Genomic DNA, 8,185 nt, shown 5'->3' on the forward strand with positions numbered 1-8,185 from the left:
TACATTTATATAATATGTGGTAATATGTATATAGTATATAGTATATATATTTTGTATTTGTATGTATTTAACTGTATATGTAATTTTTTTGTGGTTTGATGTGTGCATGAATTTATGTGCAAAATATTGTCAGCGCCAACTAAATAAAATGTAGTTCAGTCTCCAGGCAATTGGCGCGCCAACATTTCACACGTATTTTCACGCATTACGTGGCTATTACAATTCATAAAAAATAATAAGCAAAATAAAATTAAAAAAAAAAATATGGATGTTTGTAAAATGTAGCCAAGTATGTGTAGGTTTTGTTAGTATTTATGTGCATACATTACAATTGACAAAAATACAATAATTAAAATTTTAGCGCATATTATGTTAAGAAAGTATTTACGCAACCTTTTGTTTGTATGTGTAGCTGTTATATATATTTTTTTGTTTTTGGTTGGTATATGATACTCCTGCAACATGTTGCTACAGTGTTACATTGTTTTGTTTTTCTTAACTTTCTACGGATATATTGTAGCTTAAATGTAGTACATATATGTATGTATATTTTTATACGCTCAGCAGCATTTCGTTTATTGCAAAATGTGAAAAAATTTTCAAAGCGCTAATTACAACTTGCCGTTGTATTTTTCCAGCTGTCTCTAATTGTAATGCATTATGACGCGTTTACAACACAAATATGCTGTAAATTACGCTGTGTTTAGAGTTGTAAAACGCTTAATTTCAGTTTTTGCTTGGTTGCTTAAAGATTTAACTGCTGCTATTTGTAAACTGTTAAATGCTTTGATATTTATTATTTGTTCAATTATTTTTTATAATTTATTTACTTTGTTTTTTTTTTTTGCACATTTTACAAATTCCGTTTTGTGTTATTTTATGCAGTTTTGCTGATTTCCTTTTAATTTCTGTTATTTACTTTTTGCAATTTACATTTTATTTTCGTTGCCAGCTCTATTTTTATGCTGTGCTTAGTACTTATTTCAAACCAAAACTGTAAATATATTTTTACATAATTTTAAGTTTTCATGATTTTTATATAAATGTGTTGTTGTTACATAACTTACTGCTGTTTCCTGACTTTACTTTTCATTTTATCTCAATTATTCTTTTCATATATATTTTTTTTGATATTCTATTATTGTTATTTATATTATTGTTTTGTGTTGATTCGTTTTTATTTACTAGTACCTCGGTGTTAACAGTGTTGTTGTGTTAATTCTTATGTTTTTGTTTAAGTTATATGCTTTTTGTATGCTTTTCAACTTATTAGCTAAACATTTAGGTTTAAAACTAATTTGGTTTAATTAATATTTTTCATTTTTTGTATGCATTATGTTTTATTTTGCTTATTTCAAATCTGTTGTTACAGCATATAAGTGTTTTATTTGTGTTCTTACATCAAAACATTTATTGTATTTTTCTATTTTTTTTGTTTTGTTTTGTTTAATTGTTTTTAGCAACTTTTCTGGTTTTAGTATTCTTTTATTTTTGAAATGCAATCAATGTATTTTTAATTTTCAAAATAATAAAAATTTCCTGATTTGGGCAGTGTAGAAAACACGTTTGTTTTACTTGATTTTTTTTATGTTTTTTTCACAAATTATTTTTGTAAAACCGAACCTGTAAATATGCATTTCCAGTTTAGTCGCAGTTTTGCCTTTATTGGTTTACTACTTTATTTAACATTTGTTATTTTAAATTTAATTTTACTTTCTTCATACGCTGTATGTATATTTTTTGCTTGATTTTTGGGCGTGTGTTTTAACTTGCTGCTTTTATTTGCAAGAGTTTTTTGTTCAAATCGTTCATTAATGCAACGCCTGAAACAGTGTCTACATTGCGCTTAACGCTCTCAAAAAGCAGCAAGTGATGTTTTGTCAATTTCGGTGCAGTCGCATTACTGTGGCTGCTGTCTTGGTAATTATCGTTTTGTCAGGTTGGGCTTACATTGGTTTGTTCTACCTCATAGATATAAATTTCTTTAGCGTTTCTGTGTGTTTGCTGTTTTCGAATATTTTCTTAACTGTCACATTCTCTTTGCTGTCCTGCTTGTTTTTATGCTTTGCGTTTTTAGGCTGGTTTCCTTAATTTCCTCTTGCTTTTAAAATTTTATTAGTATTTATGCAGTAAATGTCTGACTTCGGTTTGTTGTTGCTATATTGATACGTTTTTCATTATTTGCATTCAACTTGCTTAACAAGTACAGTTATATGTATGTACTGTTTTATATCAACCAAATATACTAAAAAGTGTATACGCTCTCTGCTTTCCTACTTACTATAAACTAACCGTTATTATATATAGTTTTTTTTTTCATTTAGAAAAAATTCAAATTTCGTATTGTTTTTAAATAATTATATTTTGTACTCGTTTTTGTACGTTTCTATAATTGAAAATTCATAAAATTCTACACGACTCTGCATGATGGCGTTAAGTGAGCGAAAGAATGCTTATATTCAAATATTTGGCTGTTGAAATTACACAAAAAACTATGCGTAAGAAAGTAACATTGCCTATCGTACACAAATTGTGCTTGAAGTGCTTGAAATTGCCATTAAAATGGCAATAAAAACGAAAGCTGTCAGCAAACAGCTGATCGCGCTGTTTGAGTTGTAATATGTGGCAGTTAACGGCAAAGTTGTGTGAAGCAAACAAAACAAATATTATTTTTTCAAGAGCTGTGCGCATAAATAATAAAATAACGCAAGTGAAATTTTGCTTCAAATAAAAATATTAATTTTGTAAGATAAATATTTTCAATTAATATTATAATGTAATTAAAATTTAGCCTTTACTGTTTAGAATATATATTTTAAATTGTGTAGAAGGATTATTATGTTTCTAGAAATAATTAAAATTTCTTTAAAAAAAAATATTAATTTTGTTAGACAAAAATTTTTCAATTTATATGTAATAGTGTAATTAAAATTTATCAAATGCTGTTTACAACACTTCAATGCTTCAAATTTTTAATGAATTGTATAGAAATTGTATTTGTTTGTAAAAATAAATAAAAATAATAATTAAAAAATTAAAAAAAAAAATTTCCAACAAATTTCCTCAAACTTACATTTTATCAGTACTTGGCACCGCTCACAACCGCTAAATAACACATTTAATCAATCTTTAGCTTGCTGCTTTTATGAAAACATGTGCACGCCTATTTTTGTTTAGCATTCCTTTTTACAATACAACTTTATTTCTCAGTGCAGTTTTCCAGTCAAGCCAACAGTTTGCGCAAACTGTCAAATATTACGCTGGCATGCACAACTTGTGCTCCACACGTTCAAAGCTTAAGCTAGCAACATATTTAAAGCGTAGATCTTTGTGTTTTGCATATTTAAAAGTGTGAAAGTGAAAAAAGTGTTGTTGTTCAAAAAATGCTTTTTGTCAATAATTATCGTGCTATTAGCACTTAATAGTGCATAGCAAGTTATTTTTCTAAATTTCAAAAAAAAAAAAATAGTTTTTATAAAAAGCAGTTTTAGTTTTGTATACGTTTTTAGCTTACTGTGCAGTTTTTTTTTTTTTAAATTCTTCATACATTTTGCCATTACCACGCTCCGCTCTTTGCAGAAAAACGATATAAATATAGCCTCTAAATACTAATAAATAAATCTTGGTTTCACCACCTATAAATGCCAGCAAACGCGTACTACGTAGTATTATTATTAATTTTTATTTCATAATTTAATATGTACGTGCGCTTAACGCTCTCACAACATAACTTTTCTTTTCTTTAATTTTTTTTAATAATATCTATAAGTTGCCTTTCGAAAAAAATCTTTTCGAAATATTTGTATGATTTTATTTTTTTTTTTTTATACACCAAAGTTACTTTGTATACTCGTATAAGTTTGTAAAATGTACTTTCGATTTCTAGGAAATCTACGCAGTATTTTTTAAATTTGTTTTTCGAAATGCAAATATTTGTAAAACTTTGCCTTACATATTTTTTAACTCTAACGCAGTCGTAAAGTTTGGACAAAATCGTGTCGGGCATGTTTTTGTTGGCGTTACTAGCTGGGTTTGTTGTCACTGTTGGTTGTTCATAAGCGCGCTTGTCGTTGACGTTTAAACGTTTTACAGCTAAACAGCTGATTTTTGTTTTTTAGTTTTTTTAGTTTTTTTCTGACATAGCGCCTAGCTATTTGTTAGTTACTAATTTTATATGCAGTATTTTTCATATTTTTTCTTGTTTTCATTTATAGTTTTTCGCAAATTTAGTTGTTTTTCGGTTGAAATGCTTTTTGTAGTTTTGTGCAAACTTTGCCCACGCTTTGACTTGCGCTTCCTTGAACTCGCTGCCTAATTCAGTTTTTTCTTAATATATATAATATATTAAAGAAAATATAGCCTACAATATAAATATTACCCGTACATTTTCCGCATAAAAACAGTTAATTTCCATTTACGCAAATTTCTCAGCTCATTCGTTTTGTTCTTGTAAGTATGTATGTTTGCATGCATGTTTTTTTTTTGTTTTTTTGTTTTTGGTTTCTTAGTTATAATGAGCGAGAAAAAACAATTTCAACAAAATCTTATATGTTTATCGTAAATTTTATAAATATATATTTTTTAAAAATATATATATAAAAGTTATACCTACAAAATATTATATACACACTCTATTCAATTTGAATCTCGCGAAATTGGCGTAATCATGCTGCAACACTATTTGTTGTAGTTTGTTTGCTGTTGTTGTTTCACATACACGCTTGTTGCATTTCTTTTCGTTTTAGATTTGCTTGCTCACCGCGTTTGCACGTGTTAGCTTGCAATCGCTCTACCCATGGAACAATACTATATTAGTAAATATAAGTTGATTTCTTACTTCGCGCGACAATATATATTCAATTCTCATGCTTCAAACTTTAAAAATCTTTAGTATTAGAACTTTTTGTTTTTTGGTATATGCGATTTTTGTATTTTTTTTTCTTGCTTGCTTTGTTATTTGAATTGGTTGTGAAGCGGGTAAATGGCCTCTTTTGCGTAAATTACGGTGAAACGCATGCTGCAGCGACAGGTTGTTACCAAATGCGCAAAACTGCGTTGCATTTCGGCACAATGCGAATGAAAAGCGCAAAGCGTGCGTTTCAAACAGTCAGCTGTATTAGCCTGTAATACCGTATTTGTGATTTTTATGAGTTTTGTTGTTTTTTTTATACCTTAACACTAACAATTTCGCTGCTTTTTAGGTAATTTTTAAACATTTTACTAAACTTTGCCGCCATCTCTCCAAATAACGCTCGTCGCTTTTTCATTGCAATTTCGCTACAGCGCCGTTTCCCCGCTCTTTACATTGGTTGTGTGTTTTGCTGTGCTTGTGTCGTCTATTTTTTCCATAATTTGACATTTATCGTTTAAGCAACGATTGTGTGGTTTTCTTTTCACATTATGATTTGTTCTATGTCCTGGCTATGTGACTTGCGCTGTTGTGATCGACACTTTTTTGTTGTATTCTTGTATGCTTGCAATTTTTTGCTTAAATTTCATGCGTTTAAATTTGATTGATATGCGCATTTGTTGTTAAGTTGCCGATAACTTGTTTGTAATAATTGTAGACAGTAAATTATTTACCGTTATTAACTATGCGTTTGATTTCGTTTTGCAGTTGCTAAACTTTTAACGATAACTTTAATGTCGTTTAGTGTATTTCCGGTTTTTATTTTGTTGTAATATGCTGTTTGTTGTTGGTTTTTATATGCATTTTTTAGATTTAAAAATTGCTGTTGTCCAATTTGGCGCATTTCTTAGCAGACAATGTTTATATACACTAAATGTCTGTATATAACTATTTTCATTTCATCAATTATGCCTGATAACGGTTTTTTTCTGTTACATAAATGTTTTAATTTCATCAATTACGCTTGATAACGGGTTTTCTGTTATTTTTTTTTATTTTTTTCTCAAGTTTTTACTTCGCATAATATGTGTTGGAGTTCTAAACTGTTTTTTTTTTCATTATGCATTTTTAATTTTAAATTTTATTTAGTTTTGTTCTTGTTATATTGAGTTTTCGTGGTATTTTAAATTTTATTAATTTAATTTTTACTTTTATTTTCCTTTATAATAAGAAGATAATGCACTTATATTGAGGTAATTATTTACGTTAATTCAATCATCCCTTTTTTCGTTTTATTCAACATTAATATCTTTTGCTTTTACAACAACACTTTTGCAGCATTTTTAGTTTTAAAAACACCCTTTATTAGAAAATAAAATTAGTAGTAGTAATTTATTGTTGCCTGCGATTTTTGTAATGTTATTATTATTGCTAAATGTGCTTGCAATTTTAATATTTTTTTTCGCTAAATTTGCCTGCAATTTGCTGCAATGTTTTTTCATTTTTATCGATAATTTTGAGATTTTTGTTTATGCGTTTAGCCGAAAGGTTTTATAATTTTTTCTCTACGAATTTCGCTTGGCGTTGGTTGCTGTGGCAGGAAAATTAACAAAATAAAAAAATAAAAACATGGAAATTGCGTAAAAATATCGATAAAGTCTGCAATATATGTATAGTATATCGTCACTTAAAATGCAAATTAACGTAACATCACTTTCCAGGCGTAGGAGAGATGAATAATGAAACCACTCGTATTGGAAGAAAATTTAGATTTTGGTTATAAAACGGTAATATGTTGGTTATAAAACGGTTATATACTGGTTATCTTTTGGTTATGTATTGGTTATATTTTGGTTATATCTGAGAATGTAGCATCAATTTTCATTAGATTACAGGCGACAGAAAAACGTCATATTGAAACAAAATTTGTGTTTTGGCTATATATTGGTTATTATAGCTGTCAGAGATTTTCGATTTTTTTTTTTTGATGACACGTTGTTTTGCATTTCAGTTTACGCTATATGACGATTGAAAAATAATAATATGGCAATAAGTTTTAAATAATTTATTTAAATGTACAAAAAAATAATAATATATGGAAATCGATAACAACATGAATTATAGTGATGTAATTTGCTAGTGACACAATAAATGGTTTGAATAGCTATTTTGTTTATAGATTTTTTTATTATATTTCACTGCTATCACCGCAACCGTTAGCACCAATGTAAATTCCGTATTTTTTTGTTTGAAAAATTTTGAAATTTTTTGCCGAAAAAATTTGTTTTAGCGTATTGCCAGCTTGTTTTCTTTTCTCTTGTTATAAATATAAATTTGTAAAGCAAAGAAAAAATTAGTTATTACTTTTTAACGATTCATTGCAAGTTTTTGCCAAAATAATTTTTTTTTAAAAATTAATATTTTTTAAAAACGTAAAACGTTAGTTTTTTTTTTGCAAAATATTAACCCCCGCATGCAAATAGTTTCAATTACCGTTGCTTAACTAAATTTTTCATAGCAAAAAATTCGAAACTTTTTGTACTTAAAAAGTAGTTAATGCATTAGCTACACTGAATAACAGTAATCAATTATTTAGGTTAATTTTTTTTTATATTTTTTGTATTTATGTACTGCTATGCTAATATTATGTAGTAAACGATTACAACAATAGAAAATACATTTCGTTAAAATATTGTTATTGTGTAGTTTCAAGCAATTAAATATAGTAATTTGCTGCTGTACGCTATTGTATTGGTATATTTATTAAATATGTTTAGCAAACTTGCAATAAATTATTTTTATTTTTTTTTGATTTTGTTTATTTCATACACTATGGGTTTTATGCTTGTTTGTATGTATGTAAAATTGTGGCTATGTATATGTAGTTATTGTATGTATGTATGTACAAATATGTGTGGTTGTATGTAAATGTGTCTTTAGACGGCGCTATTTGGTTTATACATTTGTTTAATAAACCATTTATGCCTAAATGTAAGTATGTATATGCTATTGTTATATATTTATTTAAGAAAAAAAAAATACAATAAGTTCAGCTTGGCTATTTAGGTAGTTAAAGGACTATTATAGGGTACTTCGGGCTATTGTCTGCACACTACTGTAGTTACTAGTAAAAATTGCGGTAAAAAATATTTTTATTTTATTTTGTTTTTGTTTTTGCTTTGCAAAATCTATTATATCGGGTGATTTTTTAAGAGCTTGATAACTTTTTTAAAAAAAAAAACGCATAAAATTTGCAAAATCTCATCGGTTCTTTATTTGAAACGTTAGATTGGTTCATGACATTTACTTTTTGAAGATAATTTCATTTAAATGTTG

Source organism: Bactrocera latifrons, unplaced genomic scaffold, assembly GCF_001853355.1.
Source record: "Bactrocera latifrons isolate USDA-ARS-PBARC rearing strain unplaced genomic scaffold, ASM185335v1 scaffold_51, whole genome shotgun sequence".
Classification (NCBI taxonomy): Eukaryota; Metazoa; Arthropoda; class Insecta; order Diptera; family Tephritidae; genus Bactrocera; species Bactrocera latifrons.